The sequence below is a fragment of the Callospermophilus lateralis genome, chromosome 15 (genome assembly GCF_048772815.1).
Source record: "Callospermophilus lateralis isolate mCalLat2 chromosome 15, mCalLat2.hap1, whole genome shotgun sequence".
NCBI classification, from domain to species: Eukaryota; Metazoa; Chordata; class Mammalia; order Rodentia; family Sciuridae; genus Callospermophilus; species Callospermophilus lateralis.
The window spans coordinates 24,766,395-24,787,729 of record NC_135319.1 but is presented as its reverse complement, the minus strand read 5'-3'; the positions used below and the strand labels follow the sequence as shown (position 1 = coordinate 24,787,729).

Below are 21,335 nucleotides of genomic sequence, written 5' to 3'. Positions count from 1 at the left end.
TCGTATTATACGTATAGAGCACAATTATTCACATCTCTGGTTGTAGATAAAGTATATTCACACCAACTCATGTTTTCATACGTGTAGTTTGGATAATGATGTCCATCACATTCCACCACCATTTCTAACCCCCTGCCCCCTCCCTTCCCTTCCCACTCCTCTCCCCTATCTAGAGTTCATCTCTTCCTCCCATGCTCCCCAACCCAGACTCCTTATATCAGAGAAAACACTTGGCATTCGTTTGTTTGGTTTGGGATGACTTCACTTAGCATCATCTCCTCCATCTCCGTCCATTTACCTGCAAATGCCATGATGGTATTCTCTTTTATTGCTGAGTAACATTCCCTTGTGTATATCAACAGACTGGTAGACCAATGGTACAGAATAGAGGACACGGAGACTAACCCACTAAATTACAATTATCTTCTATCAGACAAAGGTGCCCAAAACGTACTTTGGAGAAAAGATAGCCTCTTCAACAAACGGTGCTGGGAAAACTGGAAATCCATAGGCAACAAAATGAAATTAAAACCCCAGTCTCTCACCATGCACAGAACTCAATCCAGAGTGGAACTAGGACCTAGGAATTAAACCAGAGACCTTGGGTCTAACAGAAGAAAAAGTAGGCCCTAATCTTCATCATGTGAGATTAGGCCCCAACTTCCTTAATAAGACTGCTATAGTGCAAGAAATAAAATCAAGAATCAACAAATCAGATGGATTCCAACTAAAAAGCTTCTTTGCAGCAAAAGAAACAATAAGTGAGGTGAACAGAGAGCCTACAGAATAGGAGGAAATTTTTACCACACACAAATCAGATAGAGCACTCATCTATATCTATCTATCTAACTATATATAAAAATCTCTATAAAGAACTCATAACTCTTAATAGCGAAAAAACAAATAAGCCAATGAATAAATGGGCCAAAGAACTGAACAGACATTTCTCAGAAAATGATATACAGTCAATCAACAAATTTATGAAAAAATGTTCAACATCTCTGGCAATTAGAGAAATGCAAATAAAAAATCACTCTAAGATTTCATCTCTCTCCAGTAAAAATGGCAGCTCTTAAGGATACAAACAACAATAAGTTTTCGCAGGGAAGTCGGGGGCAAAGGCACCTTCACACATTGCTGGTGGCACTGAAAATTGGTGTAGCCAATATGGAAAGCGGTAGGGAGATTCCTTGGAAGCCTCATAACGGAACCACCATTGGATCCAGGTATCCCGCTCCTCGGGTTATACCCAAAGGATTTAGAAGTAGCATACTACAACGACGCAGCCACATCAATGTTTACAGCAGCACAATTCACAATAGCTAAATTGTGGAACCAACCTGGGTATACCTTTCATTAGATGAATGGATGAAGAAAATGTGGCATATATACACAATGGAATATCACTCAGCATTAAAGGAGAAAAAAAAATCATGGCGTTTGCAAGTAAATGGATGAAGTTGGAGAATAAAATGCTGAGTGAAGTAGGCCGGCCCTAAAAATCCAAATGCTGAATGTATTGTCTGATACAAGGATGGTGATTTATAATGGGGACGGGTTGTGGGGAGCATGGGAAAAATAGATGAGCTTTAGATAGGGAAAAGGGGAGAGAGGAGGAGGGAGGTTTTAGGCTCGAATTCTGGACCCCCAAAATACCACCAGAGACCAGGATCGATGTAAGCAGCAAAGAGGTGTCTGTTGCGAGCTGGCTGGGTCCTCTGGGCGCACACAGCAACTGGTGACGCTGAGAGGCCCCGAGCCCAGGGTTTGCAGCAGTTTTATACATTCTTTGGAGAAGGCAGGGACCCCCCCACAAACATCATAGCATAGCATCTCTTGGCGAATCATCACACACTGCGGGAAAATCAAATAACAACTCTAAAACGTGATTAGCACATTCACCGACGGGAACAAGTTGGGTAGTGATGATTGGTTACTACGAGAGGGGGATTCGTTTGAACTGATTGGTTTACACCAAGAAGGGTGTTCTTGATGAACTACATGGTTTCCCAACACCATAAACTACTGGGAGGGTCATGTGGCATCCCAGGTATTTCCCTGTCTCATGCTGCTGATTGGTGGCTGCTAGCGGCTTGCTATGGGTCCCCACCTAGCCTGACTGAGTCAGGGACACCTGGTCCAGCAGATCTCTCCTGTTATTTGTAGACAAACCACTTAGCGGGGTGGGAATGTGCCCCAGGAGTGCTCTGTGGGTCTTTCCAAGGACAAAGGTCATGTCCCCTCCTTGGACAGGCTTTGCTCTGAGGTAGAAGCTGGTTTTTCAGAGGGGCACGGAGGTAGGAAAGATGGTGGAATGAGACAGACATCCTTACCCTAAGTACATGTATGAAAACACAAATGGTGCGACTCTACTTTGCATTCAACCAGAGACATGAAAAATTGTGCTCTATTTGTGTAATACGAAAAGAATTGCATTCTGCTGTCATATGTAACAAATCAGAATAAATAAAAATTTTAAAATGCATCCTAAAGTAAGCGAAATATAGAAAAAAATTATGATACATTTCATAACGGAATATAGTATGACTGCTAAGAAGAATGAGAAAAACTACATGTCCACTGAGGTAAGACAATCTCTAAGATATCAGGTGACGAGAACCAAGGGGAGAAGGGTGTACACAGCGCTATTTATTGAAAATGAGAGGATGTATGTATGCAGAGATGTACTTATGGATGCAGTGAACATTTCTGGAACTGGTACCATTATTGCTTCTGTGAAAGTGAGGAAGTGATGGAAGGAGACTTTTTTTTTTTTTTTTTTTTGTTAACCTTATATACATCCTGTTTAAATATTTATCATCTACACTCATAACATTAAAACATAAGGATGAAAAGCAGTAAAACCAAAACAGAGAAGAGCATTTGAATCAGGCTTTACAAGAAAATAGCATAGATCTCTTTTTGGCTCATGCTTACAATACAGCTAGGTCCAGAGATGCAGGAAGCCCCTTGATGGAGTTAGCCACTGAGCAGATGACTCACCTGATTGTGGCTGTGTTTTGCAAATACTTATCTGCCAGCACTGCTTTATTGCAACGGAGTCCCGACCTTGGGCTGGTTCTGAGCCTCTAACTGGACCTTCAGGACAGACACAGGCAGGATCTGGGCAGTGTCATGTAAGCAAGGGGCATAGGAGGAGTCATGAATGTGGATACCGCCCAGAGCTAGGGACCTTGCTAGATATGGAGGCCAGCTAGGCAGAAAGCGGGTGGCAGGAAGTTCTGAAAAAATTAGTTGAGGTAGGCGCAGCGTTCTCAGTGATTTTTCCTCTGGTGTTTGGAGACATGTTAAAGTGCCTTAGCAAAGTCTACTCATTTGAAAGAGGACATCCTTGTTCCAGTTTTTAGAGGGAATGCTTTCAATTTTTCTCTGTTTAGGATGATGCTGTCCTTGGGTTTTGCATGGATAGCTTTTATGAGGTTGAGGTCTGTTCCTTCTATTCCTAGTTTTTCTAGTGTTTTGAACACGAAGGGTGCTGTATTTGTCAAATGCTTTATCTGCCTCTATTGAGATGATCATACTATTCTTGTTTTTAAGTATATTGATGTGATGAATTATGTTTATTGATTTCTGTATATGAACCCCACTTGATTGTGGCACACTATCTTTTTAATATGTTTCTATATGCTATTTGCCGGAATTGTACTGAGAATTTTTGTATCGATGTTCACCGTGGATATTGGTATGAAGTTTTCTTTCCTTGATGTGTGTTTGTATGGTTTTGGTATCAGAGTGATATCAGCTTCAGAGAATGAGATTGGAAGGGTTCTCTCCTTTTCATATTCCACGAAACGTTTTGAGCAGTACTGGTGTTAATTCTCCTTGGCAGGTCTTATAGAGCTCGGCTGAGAATCGATCTGGTCCTGGACTTTCCTTGATTGGTAGACCGTAGGTGTTCTCACCACAAAAATCGAACAAAGAAAAGAAAATGTTAACTATTCTGAAGTGATAGATATGTCAGATGATTTGAGCTATTATTTCACAGCATTTACGTATAGCAAAATATCATGTTATGCAACTTAAGCGTAACTGACCACATGTATTTTGTCAATAAATTTTGTCAAAAAAGAGGGCAGTGACTATGGATTTCTTTCTTGAATGAGTAGAATTTTCTTTTTTGAAAAAAAATCGTTAAAATCTGCTTTAATTAGTTATACATGACAGTAGAATGCAATTATGCATTTTGATATATCATAAATAAATAGGGTCTAATTTCTCATTTTTCTCCTTGTACACGTTGTCAGATCACATTGCTCATGCAGTCATATGTGTAAGTGAGGTAATAATGTCTGTTTCATTCTACTAACTTTCCTATCTCTATATCCTTCCCCTGCCTTCACTCTCTTCTACCTAATCTAAAGTAACTTTATTCTTCCCTAGCACCTTGGCCCTGACTGTGAATTAGCATCCACATATCAGAGAACGCATTCGGCCTTTGGTTTTATGGGCCTGGCTTATTTCGCTTAGCATGATATTCTCCAACTCCGTCCATTTACCCGGAAATACCATAATTCCCTTCTTCTTTAAAACTGAGTGATATTCCATCAAATATTATATACCACATTTTCTTTATCCAACCTAGGTTGGTTCCATAGTTTAGCTACTGTGAATTGAGCTTCTGTAAATAAATCTTGGGCCTCCCAGGAATACCATAAGGCCTGTCTATTGCCCCAGGGTTAGCATTTACCAAGAAATCTATACACAATGGGGGTGAGTCATCTCATCGCTGGTCTTAACAAGACAGGGCCGTACACAATGGGGGTGAGTCATCACTGGTGTTGCAAGAAGGCAGCTTAACCAGCTTTTCCAGGTTTGCACAAGAGGGTGGAGAATTTCCTTGAAGGAGGGGTGACAACATAGGCATAGGCCGCTCCCCTTCCCGACTTGTCTACCGCATGTTCCAGGACCAGAGCACTTGGTGCGGGACCCAGAGGACCAGGCCAGGCACCAGAAGGGTCTAGGAGGCCATTGTCAGAGTGAGGTTTTAAGCCTTTCTCCTCCCGGGCAGTGAGAGGACTGACTCGCTGCGACCAAAGTCGATCCTCAACAAGGGTTTCCCAAAACTGGTCGCCGTACTTAGTGTGAGATTGCCCCATCTTTCTGGGGAGACCCCTACCTCAAAACTCTCTTGGCTTGGCTTGGGGATAGGAGTATCACTTTTGGTGAACCGACTTCTTAATGCCCCACGTTGGGCGCCAGATGTCGGGGGGTTTTAGCCCCACCCCACCCCACCCGCTTCCCTCCTGACCTGCATGGTCACAGAGCACGCCCTGACCATGAGGAACCAAGAAAGGAAGGGCCGACTGACCGCCGCGCCCCCCCTTCCCCAGCACCCAGCCCTTCCCCACGGGAGGACAATCAGACAAGCCAGGGAGACCAGTCAAAGCAGGATCTCAGTTTATTGAGAAAACACACACAGCTAATACAAGGCACAGGAGCCAATCAGGACAAAGGTCAGCAGGGTGGGGTGAGTTCACGTGTACACCCATCTCACTGGCCATAATGGGAGACCCGAGCTGTCCAGAGAGCTAAAGGGTTCTGAGCCTATCCTAGAGGTCGTCTGGTTTTTCCTCACAACCCAGGCAACGCCTTCTGGCTGATCCCCAGGCGCTTTCTTAGCCACAGGTGGCCCCAGGACCCACCCGGAAGAGGGCAGTAAGTTCGCTTTCCTCCTTTCCGATGCAACATGCCCCACATGTTACATCGTGCCCTACTTGTGTCTGTGTTTCTTTTTTCTTGCCATCATTGTCAGAAATTCAGGGAAGTCAATTTTGCCATTACCACCAGCAGCTACTCCCTTAATCGCGTCCTGAAACTCGACTTCTGTGGGATTCCACCCAAGAGACCGTCTCATTACACTTCCCAATTCCTTTGTTAGTCTAGTACAGTTCCATCCCCGTTCCTGTCAAGGAGTGGGAAAGCTTCTTTGAATTCTGCAATCTGCCCTTCAGTTAGCTGGTCAGCCACGCTGCAAGCCTTACCAGTTTCCGAGACTCAACCACATAACCACCGGGCTCATTCGCTCCACTCAGATCCCATCCCATCACACTTTTAAAATGTCACATAGCATGAGTAGAATTTTAAACGTCTCGAGATATCAAACACGTTTACATTTATTTTGGTTTAATTATAAGTTGTATTTATTTTGTTTCCATTTTACTTTATTTTTAATCATATATAAAATTATATAAATTTTTTTTTTTTTCAATTGGCACATAGTAATTGTACAGACTCATGGGGCACAGTGTGGCGTCTTTTTTTGATTTAGTCTCCCACTTCCCCCCACCCACCCTGTCTTAAGATGAGGAAGGCTTGAATTTTAGGCATTTATCGAAAACCTGTGCATGCCATGTCAATGGATTAGACCCGTTAGCCGGCACACCAACTTCCCACACAAAGCCGTCCACTGAACCAAGAGGCCCAGCAGTCTCTTGGAGAAGCTGCAGCCTGACCCGTCTTCTCCACCATCGCCCAGGAAGGATGAGACTCACAAACCCATGCTTGGGCCGGTGCTTTCCTCTTCTTCATCTTTTATTCCCATGAGTCCCAGGCCAGAGAGAGATCCATGAGGGCTCGTGGTTCCTGGCAGGAGGATGACGCAAAGGGTGCCCGGGCTCAGGCTTCGGTAGAGCCTTCCAATCTTGCGGCTCCAACGCCAGGCTGCCCTCTTTGCGTTTTCCGCCTTCGAGTTCTGCAAGGTCTCCCGCTCCGAGGGAGGAGGTCTCGCTCTGAGACCTGCGGGCCTTCTTGATTCAGGTGGTGAGCCCCTAAGCCACGCGTGCAGGTGCCTGGGGGTTAGGGCCTGCCTGCCTTTCAGCTTCCAGTCCTTGCCTGTGAGGACATGCAGGGCCCTCTGGGCGTTGCCAGAAGTTTTGAACTTCAGGAAACAGTATTTTTCCTGTCTTCCGCTTTGAGCATCTGGAGGCACGATCACAGCTTCCAGGCCACCAAAGAGGTTCGGCAGTTCCTGAGTATGTCCTAAGAAATCTTTACTAACTCCGGACAGGTAAATAGTGGCTCGGTTCTCAGAATCTAGTTCCAGCTCCCTAAAGAGTGTGTCGCAGTCGAGAGTGAGCTCTGTCACAGGTCTCTGTACCTTTATGTATACACCTTCCACCAGAACGCCATTCAAGCTCTCGATGGCCAGCTGGGCAGCTTCCAGGACTTCATACTCTACAGAGAGATGAGGCTGATGCGTTTCCAGGACAGCAGTCATTGCGCGAACTGGGCCGAAGCTCCTAAACAGCCTCTTCAGAGCACTCAGGTTGCAATCTTTGCTCAGTGGCCCAGCATAGATAGTTGACATCTCTGTCCACTTGATCCGCATCCTTTTGTCCACTTCCTCAGTGACGAGAGGTGAAAAAGGCTCCAAAGAGAACCGAATAATGCTGAAGGGGTACAGGCGCACTTGCCTTCTGGCCTGCTCAAAGACCTCTCTGTTGGAAAGGCACCTGACACTTTCACAATCTTCAGGGGAAGGGAGCTCAATATCATCTGTCTCTCGGGATACAAAAAGGAGCTTCTGATGCACCGAATCGAAACAACTTAAAGCACCTCTGTAGCTGTAACTTTGGAACTTTTCTCTGACATTTCTTGGGTCTTGGGCTCTCCACAGCGCCTCCAGATTGAGTTCTGCCGTCTTCTTTGGGCCATACTTGAGGAAGAATTGAGCCAATTCAAGGGTCGCGGTAGCGTCCTCTGTGGGATCGTGACCGTCCCTTTCCGAACGTTGAATGTCCTTTCCCAAAATAGCCTTGGCTAAGAACTTTAGCTTGAATCTTCTGCCCCGCTCCCTGGCATAAAGCAACGAGGTGTCGATAACATATGGGTGGATCATGTTCAGTGCTCGGAGATCCACGTCTAAGGAGTGCCCTACCAACACCGCATCAGGAGGAAGCAGTGCTTTTAACCGCCCCTGAACGTCTTTCAGTTTCGTCGTCACCGGCTTCAGCATCTCCTCCGTGATCCCTGAATAGCAGGTGGCGTAGTCTACAATCTCCTCATCCGGTTTCACCAACTCGTCCATAAGACACGAGCCTCCTTCGGCAACCAGTGAGATGCGTGTCAGTTCTCTCCCCTTGGACGTGATGCACATTTCTCCGTCCAGCCCAAAGAGAGGGCTGTTCTCTGTCACAGACGCGTTACATCTGGTAGTTACAAAGTTCTCACAGCCGGGAGAACCTGGCAACGGAAAGTCAAATGTTCTCATTTCCTCCTCTGTCAGAAGGCATCGCAGCAAGCCCACCTTCTGAGAGCCATACTTTCGAATGACCGGGTCATTCTGCAGGTCGACCTTGGGTTTCGTACTGGCAGACGGTAAAGATCCTCCCATGGTCTTAGGCAGATGTCCAGCCCTTTGATTTGGTAGCCCGACAACATCAGCGAGAAAAGCAGATGATGGAGGAGGCAAGCGGAACTTGTGTCTGAAGGCTTTCCGGAGAAATCCAAACTCCAAATAGAACCTGTAGAAGTGGAGTTGACTCATCCCTTGAAGGATGACCACCACTGTTCTGCTCAGTTGCTTTCCGTGCAGAAGCTGGCACCACCTGGGTCTCTCAATAACGGGTTCAGCCAGAACCGCGTACTTGAGCAACTCACATAGCTGTTCGTGGGTTATTTCACAGTTTTCAGCCATTACGATGCCACTCAACCGGGCTCTCTTGGGCTTGGGCTCGGGCTGCCTGTCCACAAGATCCGAACGGGGTATCCTTACCTCGGGCGTCCCCATCAGCCAGGCGGGGACCCGTCTCCTCTGGCTGTTCAGCCTCCCCGTCTTCTCCTTCTCTGGCTCCACGATCCTGTACGTGAGTCCTTGTTGTGGAACGCTGTCCTTGGAAAGTAGAAAGCTGTCCCTGCCTGGATGCCAATCCAGCAAGAGAAAACGTTCTTGAGAAGGAAAAAGGATGGTTTCTTGCTTGACCAGCAAGGGAGAAACAATGGTTCTCACATCAGCAGGAGGAGGGGGTTTTTATAGAGGTGATTCAGAGAAAGTGAGATTAGGGAGGAGAGATCAGGTAAGGAAAAGATTAGGGAAAAGGAGAGCCCAGAGGAGGAGATCAGGGAGGGGGAAAAGAACAGGGAGGAGAAGTTTAGGGAAAAGAAAATGAGAAGATCAGGGAGGAGAAGTGTAGGGGAAAGAAAATCAGGAGGAGAAGGTTAGGGCAAAGAAGATCAGGGAGGAGAAGGTTGGGGAAAAGAGAAACAGACATGTAAGTTTCAAAGCGACAAGGGATGTAGTCAAAGCATCCAGTGGACCCCTGTTGCAACTTCAGCCAAATCTTCCCTTTGTATTCCAGCGTATTGCCTTTGGGGGACCTTTACAGTGCATTACCTTCCAGTAGTTTCATGGTTTCTTTACCCAGATTCGTTAAGTTCCAGGGGACAGGACCGTGCCCTGGGTTTCATATTTTCTCAGAATTGTGCTGTATACGTAGCAAAGACTTGAAAAAGGAAAAGAAAAAAAGCGTAAAGACAAAAATAACTAAAGGTCTTCAGTGTTTCTGTACCCCTACAATCACGAGTTCCCCAACATTACTGTAAAACACAGGGAGCAGAAAACAAATTTGACCTAAGTTTGCTAATACGTGCTTGAGGCCTATGTAGGTAAAATGACTACTAAAATGAAAGAGAGGATGACAGCCCAGCGGCTCTGGAGGCTGAGACAGGAGGATCGTGAATTCAAAGCCTGCCTCAGCCACTTAGAGAGGCGCTAAGCAACCCTGTGAGACCCTGTTTCAAGATAAAATATATATATATAAAATACAAAATATGGCTGGGGATGTGACTTAGTGATTGAGTGCCCCTGTTTTCAATTCCCTGTACCAAAGGGGGGGAAAAAAAAAGGATTACCGTACAAGAACCCAGGTCTTTCCTCCTCCCAAAGTCCAGTTTAGTTTCTCTTTCATCAGAACACATTAAGGGGTACTTTGCCATTTGCCCCGTAGTGTGAATGGGTTCATTGAACTTATTGGGTTCTTTTCAGTGTGGCTTCTTAATACTTGTGTTCCAGGCGTAATGATCAGTTCAGGTTAATTGGCATATATGTCACTCACACCTGTATCACTCCTTTGTATTGGGAACGTTCCAAACCCTATCAGGTTTCCCCCTTCCGGTACTGAGGATTGCACCCAGGGCCTTGTACATACTCAGCAATTATTCTACCACTGAGATACACCCCCAATCAGCTGTTTTGAAATATTTAATATTGTTGTCAATCACAGCTATCCTACCATGCTGTGGAATACTAAAAGTCAGTCATTTCTCTTATCCAAGGGCATCCCCCATAACTATTAACCATCCTCTTGCCCTGTTCTCAGCCCTACGCCCTTTCCGCGCTCCGGTAACCACTATTTTCTCTATTCTATCCATTTTATTTTAGCTTAATTATTCAGTTTTTTTTTATATATATATATATGACAGCGGAATGCATTACGACTCGTATTATACGTATAGAGCACAATTATTCACATCTCTGGTTGTAGATAAAGTATATTCACACCAACTCATGTTTTCATACGTGTAGTTTGGATAATGATGTCCATCACATTCCACCACCATTTCTAACCCCCTGCCCCCTCCCTTCCCTTCCCACTCCTCTCCCCTATCTAGAGTTCATCTCTTCCTCCCATGCTCCCCAACCCAGACTCCTTATATCAGAGAAAACACTTGGCATTCGTTTGTTTGGTTTGGGATGACTTCACTTAGCATCATCTCCTCCATCTCCGTCCATTTACCTGCAAATGCCATGATGGTATTCTCTTTTATTGCTGAGTAACATTCCCTTGTGTATATCAACAGACTGGTAGACCAATGGTACAGAATAGAGGACACGGAGACTAACCCACTAAATTACAATTATCTTCTATCAGACAAAGGTGCCCAAAACGTACTTTGGAGAAAAGATAGCCTCTTCAACAAACGGTGCTGGGAAAACTGGAAATCCATAGGCAACAAAATGAAATTAAAACCCCAGTCTCTCACCATGCACAGAACTCAATCCAGAGTGGAACTAGGACCTAGGAATTAAACCAGAGACCTTGGGTCTAACAGAAGAAAAAGTAGGCCCTAATCTTCATCATGTGAGATTAGGCCCCAACTTCCTTAATAAGACTGCTATAGTGCAAGAAATAAAATCAAGAATCAACAAATCAGATGGATTCCAACTAAAAAGCTTCTTTGCAGCAAAAGAAACAATAAGTGAGGTGAACAGAGAGCCTACAGAATAGGAGGAAATTTTTACCACACACAAATCAGATAGAGCACTCATCTATATCTATCTATCTATCTATATATAAAAATCTCTATAAAGAACTCATAACTCTTAATAGCGAAAAAACAAATAAGCCAATGAATAAATGGGCCAAAGAACTGAACAGACATTTCTCAGAAAATGATATACAGTCAATCAACAAATTTATGAAAAAATGTTCAACATCTCTGGCAATTAGAGAAATGCAAATAAAAAATCACTCTAAGATTTCATCTCTCTCCAGTAAAAATGGCAGCTCTTAAGGATACAAACAACAATAAGTTTTCGCAGGGAAGTCGGGGGCAAAGGCACCTTCACACATTGCTGGTGGCACTGAAAATTGGTGTAGCCAATATGGAAAGCGGTAGGGAGATTCCTTGGAAGCCTCATAACGGAACCACCATTGGATCCAGGTATCCCGCTCCTCGGGTTATACCCAAAGGATTTAGAAGTAGCATACTACAACGACGCAGCCACATCAATGTTTACAGCAGCACAATTCACAATAGCTAAATTGTGGAACCAACCTGGGTATACCTTTCATTAGATGAATGGATGAAGAAAATGTGGCATATATACACAATGGAATATCACTCAGCATTAAAGGAGAAAAAAAAATCATGGCGTTTGCAAGTAAATGGATGAAGTTGGAGAATAAAATGCTGAGTGAAGTAGGCCGGCCCTAAAAATCCAAATGCTGAATGTATTGTCTGATACAAGGATGGTGATTTATAATGGGGACGGGTTGTGGGGAGCATGGGAAAAATAGATGAGCTTTAGATAGGGAAAAGGGGAGAGAGGAGGAGGGAGGTTTTAGGCTCGAATTCTGGACCCCCAAAATACCACCAGAGACCAGGATCGATGTAAGCAGCAAAGAGGTGTCTGTTGCGAGCTGGCTGGGTCCTCTGGGCGCACACAGCAACTGGTGACGCTGAGAGGCCCCGAGCCCAGGGTTTGCAGCAGTTTTATACATTCTTTGGAGAAGGCAGGGACCCCCCCACAAACATCATAGCATAGCATCTCTTGGCAAATCATCACACACTGCGGGAAAATCAAATAACAACTCTAAAACGTGATTAGCACATTCACCGACGGGAACAAGTTGGGTAGTGATGATTGGTTACTACGAGAGGGGGATTCGTTTGAACTGATTGGTTTACACCAAGAAGGGTGTTCTTGATGAACTACATGGTTTCCCAACACCATAAACTACTGGGAGGGTCATGTGGCATCCCAGGTATTTCCCTGTCTCATGCTGCTGATTGGTGGCTGCTAGCGGCTTGCTATGGGTCCCCACCTAGCCTGACTGAGTCAGGGACACCTGGTCCAGCAGATCTCTCCTGTTATTTGTAGACAAACCACTTAGCGGGGTGGGAATGTGCCCCAGGAGTGCTCTGTGGGTCTTTCCAAGGACAAAGGTCATGTCCCCTCCTTGGACAGGCTTTGCTCTGAGGTAGAAGCTGGTTTTTCAGAGGGGCACGGAGGTAGGAAAGATGGTGGAATGAGACAGACATCCTTACCCTAAGTACATGTATGAAAACACAAATGGTGCGACTCTACTTTGCATTCAACCAGAGACATGAAAAATTGTGCTCTATTTGTGTAATACGAAAAGAATTGCATTCTGCTGTCATATGTAACAAATCAGAATAAATAAAAATTTTAAAATGCATCCTAAAGTAAGCGAAATATAGAAAAAAATTATGATACATTTCATAACGGAATATAGTATGACTGCTAAGAAGAATGAGAAAAACTACATGTCCACTGAGGTAAGACAATCTCTAAGATATCAGGTGACGAGAACCAAGGGGAGAAGGGTGTACACAGCGCTATTTATTGAAAATGAGAGGATGTATGTATGCAGAGATGTACTTATGGATGCAGTGAACATTTCTGGAACTGGTACCATTATTGCTTCTGTGAAAGTGAGGAAGTGATGGAAGGAGACTTTTTTTTTTTTTTTTTTTTTGTTAACCTTATATACATCCTGTTTAAATATTTATCATCTACACTCATAACATTAAAACATAAGGATGAAAAGCAGTAAAACCAAAACAGAGAAGAGCATTTGAATCAGGCTTTACAAGAAAATAGCATAGATCTCTTTTTGGCTCATGCTTACAATACAGCTAGGTCCAGAGATGCAGGAAGCCCCTTGATGGAGTTAGCCACTGAGCAGATGACTCACCTGATTGTGGCTGTGTTTTGCAAATACTTATCTGCCAGCACTGCTTTATTGCAACGGAGTCCCGACCTTGGGCTGGTTCTGAGCCTCTAACTGGACCTTCAGGACAGACACAGGCAGGATCTGGGCAGTGTCATGTAAGCAAGGGGCATAGGAGGAGTCATGAATGTGGATACCGCCCAGAGCTAGGGACCTTGCTAGATATGGAGGCCAGCTAGGCAGAAAGCGGGTGGCAGGAAGTTCTGAAAAAATTAGTTGAGGTAGGCGCAGCGTTCTCAGTGATTTTTCCTCTGGTGTTTGGAGACATGTTAAAGTGCCTTAGCAAAGTCTACTCATTTGAAAGAGGACATCCTTGTTCCAGTTTTTAGAGGGAATGCTTTCAATTTTTCTCTGTTTAGGATGATGCTGTCCTTGGGTTTTGCATGGATAGCTTTTATGAGGTTGAGGTCTGTTCCTTCTATTCCTAGTTTTTCTAGTGTTTTGAACACGAAGGGTGCTGTATTTGTCAAATGCTTTATCTGCCTCTATTGAGATGATCATACTATTCTTGTTTTTAAGTATATTGATGTGATGAATTATGTTTATTGATTTCTGTATATGAACCCCACTTGATTGTGGCACACTATCTTTTTAATATGTTTCTATATGCTATTTGCCGGAATTGTACTGAGAATTTTTGTATCGATGTTCACCGTGGATATTGGTATGAAGTTTTCTTTCCTTGATGTGTGTTTGTATGGTTTTGGTATCAGAGTGATATCAGCTTCAGAGAATGAGATTGGAAGGGTTCTCTCCTTTTCATATTCCACGAAACGTTTTGAGCAGTACTGGTGTTAATTCTCCTTGGCAGGTCTTATAGAGCTCGGCTGAGAATCGATCTGGTCCTGGACTTTCCTTGATTGGTAGACCGTAGGTGTTCTCACCACAAAAATCGAACAAAGAAAAGAAAATTTTAACTATTCTGAAGTGATAGATATGTCAGATGATTTGAGCTATTATTTCACAGCATTTACGTATAGCAAAATATCATGTTATGCAACTTAAGTGTAACTGACCACATGTATTTTGTCAATAAATTTTGTCAAAAAAGAGGGCAGTGACTATGGATTTCTTTCTTGAATGAGTAGAATTTTCTTTTTTGAAAAAAAATCGTTAAAATCTGCTTTAATTAGTTATACATGACAGTAGAATGCAATTATGCATTTTGATATATCATAAATAAATAGGGTCTAATTTCTCATTTTTCTCCTTGTACACGTTGTCAGATCACATTGCTCATGCAGTCATATGTGTAAGTGAGGTAATAATGTCTGTTTCATTCTACTAACTTTCCTATCTCTATATCCTTCCCCTGCCTTCACTCTCTTCTACCTAATCTAAAGTAACTTTATTCTTCCCTAGCACCTTGGCCCTGACTGTGAATTAGCATCCACATATCAGAGAACGCATTCGGCCTTTGGTTTTATGGGCCTGGCTTATTTCGCTTAGCATGATATTCTCCAACTCCGTCCATTTACCCGGAAATACCATAATTCCCTTCTTCTTTAAAACTGAGTGATATTCCATCAAATATTATATACCACATTTTCTTTATCCAACCTAGGTTGGTTCCATAGTTTAGCTACTGTGAATTGAGCTTCTGTAAATAAATCTTGGGCCTCCCAGGAATACCATAAGGCCTGTCTATTGCCCCAGGGTTAGCATTTACCAAGAAATCTATACACAATGGGGGTGAGTCATCTCATCGCTGGTCTTAACAAGACAGGGCCGTACACAATGGGGGTGAGTCATCACTGGTGTTGCAAGAAGGCAGCTTAACCAGCTTTTCCAGGTTTGCACAAGAGGGTGGAGAATTTCCTTGAAGGAGGGGTGACAACATAGGCATAGGCCGCTCCCCTTCCCGACTTGTCTACCGCATGTTCCAGGACCAGAGCACTTGGTGCGGGACCCAGAGGACCAGGCCAGGCACCAGAAGGGTCTAGGAGGCCATTGTCAGAGTGAGGTTTTAAGCCTTTCTCCTCCCGGGCAGTGAGAGGACTGACTCGCTGCGACCAAAGTCGATCCTCAACAAGGGTTTCCCAAAACTGGTCGCCGTACTTAGTGTGAGATTGCCCCATCTTTCCGGGGAGACCCCTACCTCAAAACTCTCTTGGCTTGGCTTGGGGATAGGAGTATCACTTTTGGTGAACCGACTTCTTAATGCCCCACGTTGGGCGCCAGATGTCGGGGGGTTTTAGCCCCACCCCACCCCACCCGCTTCCCTCCTGACCTGCATGGTCACAGAGCACGCCCTGACCATGAGGAACCAAGAAAGGAAGGGCCGACTGACCGCCGCGCCCCCCCTTCCCCAGCACCCAGCCCTTCCCCACGGGAGGACAATCAGACAAGCCAGGGAGACCAGTCAAAGCAGGATCTCAGTTTATTGAGAAAACACACACAGCTAATACAAGGCACAGGAGCCAATCAGGACAAAGGTCAGCAGGGTGGGGTGAGTTCACGTGTACACCCATCTCACTGGCCATAATGGGAGACCCGAGCTGTCCAGAGAGCTAAAGGGTTCTGAGCCTATCCTAGAGGTCGTCTGGTTTTTCCTCACAACCCAGGCAACGCCTTCTGGCTGATCCCCAGGCGCTTTCTTAGCCACAGGTGGCCCCAGGACCCACCCGGAAGAGGGCAGTAAGTTCGCTTTCCTCCTTTCCGATGCAACATGCCCCACATGTTACATCGTGCCCTACTTCTGTCTGTGTTTCCTTTTTCTTGCCATCATTGTCAGAAATTCAGGGAAGTCAATTTTGCCATTACCACCAGCAGCTACTCCCTTAATCGCGTCCTGAAACTCGACTTCTGTGGGATTCCACCCAAGAGACCGTCTCATTACACTTCCCAATTCCTTTGTTAGTCTAGTACAGTTCCATCCCCGTTCCTGTCAAGGAGTGGGAAAGCTTCTTTGAATTCTGCAATCTGCCCTTCAGTTAGCTGGTCAGCCACGCTGCAAGCCTTACCAGTTTCCGAGACTCAACCACATAACCACCGGGCTCATTCGCTCCACTCAGATCCCATCCCATCACACTTTTAAAATGTCACATAGCATGAGTAGAATTTTAAACGTCTCGAGATATCAAACACGTTTACATTTATTTTGGTTTAATTATAAGTTGTATTTATTTTGTTTCCATTTTACTTTATTTTTAATCATATATAAAATTATATAAATTTTTTTTTTTTTCAATTGGCACATAGTAATTGTACAGACTCATGGGGCACAGTGTGGCGTCTTTTTTTGATTTAGTCTCCCACTTCCCCCCACCCACCCTGTCTTAAGATGAGGAAGGCTTGAATTTTAGGCATTTATCGAAAACCTGTGCATGCCATGTCAATGGATTAGACCCGTTAGCCGGCACACCAACTTCCCACACAAAGCCGTCCACTGAACCAAGAGGCCCAGCAGTCTCTTGGAGAAGCTGCAGCCTGACCCGTCTTCTCCACCATCGCCCAGGAAGGATGAGACTCACAAACCCATGCTTGGGCCGGTGCTTTCCTCTTCTTCATCTTTTATTCCCATGAGTCCCAGGCCAGAGAGAGATCCATGAGGGCTCGTGGTTCCTGGCAGGAGGATGACGCAAAGGGTGCCCGGGCTCAGGCTTCGGTAGAGCCTTCCAATCTTGCGGCTCCAACGCCAGGCTGCCCTCTTTGCGTTTTCCGCCTTCGAGTTCTGCAAGGTCTCCCGCTCCGAGGGAGGAGGTCTCGCTCTGAGACCTGCGGGCCTTCTTGATTCAGGTGGTGAGCCCCTAAGCCACGCGTGCAGGTGCCTGGGGGTTAGGGCCTGCCTGCCTTTCAGCTTCCAGTCCTTGCCTGTGAGGACATGGAGGGCCCTCTGGGCGTTGCCAGAAGTTTTGAACTTCAGGAAACAGTATTTTTCCTGTCTTCCGCTTTGAGCATCTGGAGGCACGATCACAGCTTCCAGGCCACCAAAGAGGTTCGGCAGTTCCTGAGTATGTCCTAAGAAATCTTTACTAACTCCGGACAGGTAAATAGTGGCTCGGTTCTCAGAATCTAGTTCCAGCTCCCTAACGAGTGTGTCGCAGTCGAGAGTGAGCTCTGTCACAGGTCTCTGTACCTTTATGTATACACCTTCCACCAGAACGCCATTCAAGCTCTCGATGGCCAGCTGGGCAGCTTCCAGGACTTCATACTCTACAGAGAGATGAGGCTGATGCGTTTCCAGGACAGCAGTCATTGCGCGAACTGGGCCGAAGCTCCTAAACAGCCTCTTCAGAGCACTCAGGTTGCAATCTTTGCTCAGTGGCCCAGCATAGATAGTTGACATCTCTGTCCACTTGATCCGCATCCTTTTGTCCACTTCCTCAGTGACGAGAGGTGAAAAAGGCTCCAAAGAGAACCGAATAATGCTGAAGGGGTACAGGCGCACTTGCCTTCTGGCCTGCTCAAAGACCTCTCTGTTGGAAAGGCACCTGACACTTTCACAATCTTCAGGGGAAGGGAGCTCAATATCATCTGTCTCTCGGGATACAAAAAGGAGCTTCTGATGCACCGAATCGAAACAACTTAAAGCACCTCTGTAGCTGTAACTTTGGAACTTTTCTCTGACATTTCTTGGGTCTTGGGCTCTCCACAGCGCCTCCAGATTGAGTTCTGCCGTCTTCTTTGGGCCATACTTGAGGAAGAATTGAGCCAATTCAAGGGTCGCGGTAGCGTCCTCTGTGGGATCGTGACCGTCCCTTTCCGAACGTTGAATGTCCTTTCCCAAAATAGCCTTGGCTAAGAACCTTAGCTTGAATCTTCTGCCCCGCTCCCTGGCATAAAGCAACGAGGTGTCGATAACATATGGGTGGATCATGTTCAGTGCTCGGAGATCCACGTCTAAGGAGTGCCCTACCAACACCGCATCAGGAGGAAGCAGTGCTTTTAACCGCCCCTGAACGTCTTTCAGTTTCGTCGTCACCGGCTTCAGCATCTCCTCCGTGATCCCTGAATAGCAGGTGGCGTAGTCTACAATCTCCTCATCCGGTTTCACCAACTCGTCCATAAGACACGAGCCTCCTTCGGCAACCAGTGAGATGCGTGTCAGTTCTCTCCCCTTGGACGTGATGCACATTTCTCCGTCCAGCCCAAAGAGAGGGCTGTTCTCTGTCACAGACGCGTTACATCTGGTAGTTACAAAGTTCTCACAGCCGGGAGAACCTGGCAACGGAAAGTCAAATGTTCTCATTTCCTCCTCTGTCAGAAGGCATCGCAGCAAGCCCACCTTCTGAGAGCCATACTTTCGAATGACCGGGTCATTCTGCAGGTCGACCTTGGGTTTCGTACTGGCAGACGGTAAAGATCCTCCCATGGTCTTAGGCAGATGTCCAGCCCTTTGATTTGGTAGCCCGACAACATCAGCGAGAAAAGCAGATGATGGAGGAGGCAAGCGGAACTTGTGTCTGAAGGCTTTCCGGAGAAATCCAAACTCCAAATAGAACCTGTAGAAGTGGAGTTGACTCATCCCTTGAAGGATGACCACCACTGTTCTGCTCAGTTGCTTTCCGTGCAGAAGCTGGCACCACCTGGGTCTCTCAATAACGGGTTCAGCCAGAACCGCGTACTTGAGCAACTCACATAGCTGTTCGTGGGTTATTTCACAGTTTTCAGCCATTACGATGCCACTCAACCGGGCTCTCTTGGGCTTGGGCTCGGGCTGCCTGTCCACAAGATCCGAACGGGGTATCCTTACCTCGGGCGTCCCCATCAGCCAGGCGGGGACCCGTCTCCTCTGGCTGTTCAGCCTCCCCGTCTTCTCCTTCTCTGGCTCCACGATCCTGTACGTGAGTCCTTGTTGTGGAACGCTGTCCTTGGAAAGTAGAAAGCTGTCCCTGCCTGGATGCCAATCCAGCAAGAGAAAACGTTCTTGAGAAGGAAAAAGGATGGTTTCTTGCTTGACCAGCAAGGGAGAAACAATGGTTCTCACATCAGCAGGAGGAGGGGGTTTTTATAGAGGTGATTCAGAGAAAGTGAGATTAGGGAGGAGAGATCAGGTAAGGAAAAGATTAGGGAAAAGGAGAGCCCAGAGGAGGAGATCAGGGAGGGGGAAAAGAACAGGGAGGAGAAGTTTAGGGAAAAGAAAATGAGAAGATCAGGGAGGAGAAGTGTAGGGGAAAGAAAATCAGGAGGAGAAGGTTAGGGCAAAGAAGATCAGGGAGGAGAAGGTTGGGGAAAAGAGAAACAGACATGTAAGTTTCAAAGCGACAAGGGATGTAGTCAAAGCATCCAGTGGACCCCTGTTGCAACTTCAGCCAAATCTTCCCTTTGTATTCCAGCGTATTGCCTTTGGGGGACCTTTACAGTGCATTACCTTCCAGTAGTTTCATGGTTTCTTTACCCAGATTCGTTAAGTTCCAGGGGACAGGACCGTGCCCTGGGTTTCATATTTTCTCAGAATTGTGCTGTATACGTAGCAAAGACTTGAAAAAGGAAAAGAAAAAAAGCGTAAAGACAAAAATAACTAAAGGTCTTCAGTGTTTCTGTACCCCTACAATCACGAGTTCCCCAACATTACTGTAAAACACAGGGAGCAGAAAACAAATTTGACCTAAGTTTGCTAATACGTGCTTGAGGCCTATGTAGGTAAAATGACTACTAAAATGAAAGAGAGGATGACAGCCCAGCGGCTCTGGAGGCTGAGACAGGAGGATCGTGAATTCAAAGCCTGCCTCAGCCACTTAGAGAGGCGCTAAGCAACCCTGTGAGACCCTGTTTCAAGATAAAATATATATATATAAAATACAAAATATGGCTGGGGATGTGACTTAGTGATTGAGTGCCCCTGTTTTCAATTCCCTGTACCAAAGGGGGGGAAAAAAAAAGGATTACCGTACAAGAACCCAGGTCTTTCCTCCTCCCAAAGTCCAGTTTAGTTTCTCTTTCATCAGAACACATTAAGGGGTACTTTGCCATTTGCCCCGTAGTGTGAATGGGTTCATTGAACTTATTGGGTTCTTTTCAGTGTGGCTTCTTAATACTTGTGTTCCAGGCGTAATGATCAGTTCAGGTTAATTGGCATATATGTCACTCACACCTGTATCACTCCTTTGTATTGGGAACGTTCCAAACCCTATCAGGTTTCCCCCTTCCGGTACTGAGGATTGCACCCAGGGCCTTGTACATACTCAGCAATTATTCTACCACTGAGATACACCCCCAATCAGCTGTTTTGAAATATTTAATATTGTTGTCAATCACAGCTATCCTACCATGCTGTGGAATACTAAAAGTCAGTCATTTCTCTTATCCAAGGGCATCCCCCATAACTATTAACCATCCTCTTGCCCTGTTCTCAGCCCTACGCCCTTTCCGCGCTCCGGTAACCACTATTTTCTCTATTCTATCCATTTTATTTTAGCTTAATTATTCAGTTTTTTTATATATATATATATATATGACAGCGGAATGCATTACGACTCGTATTATACGTATAGAGCACAATTATTCACATCTCTGGTTGTAGATAAAGTATATTCACACCAACTCATGTTTTCATACGTGTAGTTTGGATAATGATGTCCATCACATTCCACCACCATTTCTAACCCCCTGCCCCCTCCCTTCCCTTCCCACTCCTCTCCCCTATCTAGAGTTCATCTCTTCCTCCCATGCTCCCCAACCCAGACTCCTTATATCAGAGAAAACACTTGGCATTCGTTTGTTTGGTTTGGGATGACTTCACTTAGCATCATCTCCTCCATCTCCGTCCATTTACCTGCAAATGCCATGATGGTATTCTCTTTTATTGCTGAGTAACATTCCCTTGTGTATATCAACAGACTGGTAGACCAATGGTACAGAATAGAGGACACGGAGACTAACCCACTAAATTACAAT

At 45.4% G+C, this 21,335-nt stretch overlaps 2 pseudogenes; both read right to left on the bottom strand.

The window, feature by feature from the left end:
- Window positions 1–6,508: 6,508 nt before the first annotated feature.
- Window positions 6,509–9,368, bottom strand: LOC143381568 (RNA exonuclease 5 pseudogene; annotated as a pseudogene).
- Window positions 9,369–16,965: 7,597 nt separating this feature from the next.
- Window positions 16,966–19,825, bottom strand: LOC143381566 (RNA exonuclease 5 pseudogene; annotated as a pseudogene).
- Between the last annotated feature and the right edge of the window lie 1,510 nt (window positions 19,826–21,335).